The sequence below is a fragment of the Dipodomys ordii genome, unplaced genomic scaffold (genome assembly GCF_000151885.1).
Source record: "Dipodomys ordii isolate 6190 unplaced genomic scaffold, Dord_2.0 Scaffold173, whole genome shotgun sequence".
Taxonomy (NCBI): domain Eukaryota; kingdom Metazoa; phylum Chordata; class Mammalia; order Rodentia; family Heteromyidae; genus Dipodomys; species Dipodomys ordii.
This window is the reverse complement of record NW_012267389.1, coordinates 783,592-785,413: the sequence shown is the minus strand read 5'-3', so window position 1 is coordinate 785,413 and position 1,822 is coordinate 783,592.

Below are 1,822 nucleotides of genomic sequence, written 5' to 3'. Positions count from 1 at the left end.
GAGCCCGGTGCCAGCCGCCCGGGGGGGCCTGCGCACCGCACCGCAGCCGAGCTGGGAAGGTGGCTCAGCGCTGAAGAGCTGAGGAGCAGCGCCCAGGCCCAGAGTTCGAGCCCACGACCGACAACAAACACAAGTAGCGGAGAGGCGCCCTGGGCAGCCCCGCCTGCCTTTGCGTGCGTGTGCTGGTGGCCGGGAAACGGTGGACGCTGGCCTGGAAGGCGGCGTTAGCGCGCTGCCGCTCCGAGGAGCCTCCTTCCTGCGGGAGCGGCGCTCGCCCTCGCTGCTTAACTTCCTTTCACTTCCTTTCTTCTACCAGGGAAAGACCTGGGCGGCTTGACGCGTCGAGGATAGTCTTGTGGTTGTTTCGCTGTCATTGGAGTTTGAACTCAGGGCTTTGCGCTTGCAAAGCATGTGTTCTACTGCTTGAGTAATTCTTCTGGCTCTTTAAGCCTTTATTATAGAAGTGACTCCTCTGTGTCAATGGGGGCTGTACAAACTTATACTCTGAATGAAGAATATTCTTGTGTGTGTGTGTGTGTGTCCGTCCCTGTCCCTGTCCTCCATCCGTGTGCCCTGGTACTTGAGCTCTGCTTTTAGCTCATGGCTGATGCTTTGCCACTTGGGCCACACCTCAGTTTTGCTAATTGGAGGTAGAGTCTCAAACTTTCCTGCCCTGGCTGGCTCTCTCAAGTATCAGATTATAGGAGTGAGTTACTGGTACCTACCTTGAAAAATGTTTACAGAGATGAATGAAGATAATATTCCATTTTTACATAGTTGAAAAATTAGAACTTAATATAGTTAAGATGTGTGACTCTTATTTTTACTGTTGTCATTAAATGTTGATGTTATGGCTTCAAAATATAGAAACCAAACCTGTCATGTATAGTATTACTTAACTGGTGTTTTTTTTCCCTCATGTTTGCTGGTTTTGGGTCTTGAACTTAGAGCCTGAACTTGGCTGTATCACACTCACAGCTAGTGCTCTCTACACGTGAGCCTTTAGCTTCAGCATTTTACTCATTAATTGGAGATAAGCATTTCTTGTATTTGTCTGCCTAGGTTGGTTTTAAATCACAATCTTCAGACCTCAGCTTCCCGAATATTTAGGGTAACCAGCTTACCTTACTCTTTTGACAATTATTCTTTTTTTGGGGGGGGGTCCTGTTGTGGGGCCTGAACTCTGGGCCTGGGCGCTGTCCCTCAGCTCTTCAGCTCAAGGCTAGCGCTCTACCACTTGAGCCACAGCGCCACTTTTGGCTTTTTTCTTCTTGCTTATGTGGTGCTGAGGAATCGAACCCAGGGCCTCAGGCATGCAAGGCAAGTGCTCTACCACTGAGCCACCTTCCCAGCCCCCAATTATTCTTTTAGTACTCAGATATTTGGATAATTAAGAATTAAAGCAAATTTAGTTTCTTTGGGTAAGTTCTTCCATATTATTGTGTGCAAATGTATTTTGTGGACAACTTCTTCTGGGAAGCTTTTAGAGAATTTATGAGTAGCCTAAATGTAATACATACTGTTTAAGAACAAGATAAAAATAATGTATTGTGGTATCATGTACAGAAAGGATTTGCCTCTTCTCTAAGTTTTGATCATTGACTTACTACTTCCTAAAATTTTGTGAATACTTGTAACAGGATTGAGGATACCAAGTTAATTTATTTTAAATTGAGCGCCACTTTAGCCTGCAGATTTCAGAGTGATTCCACAGTTTGAGAACCGGCATGTGAGATGTGAACTGCTGGGTTTCTGGTTTACCCTCACACTGTGGCTGTTACCAAGGAAGACAGGACTGTGACAGTTCAGTAAGTTAATACAG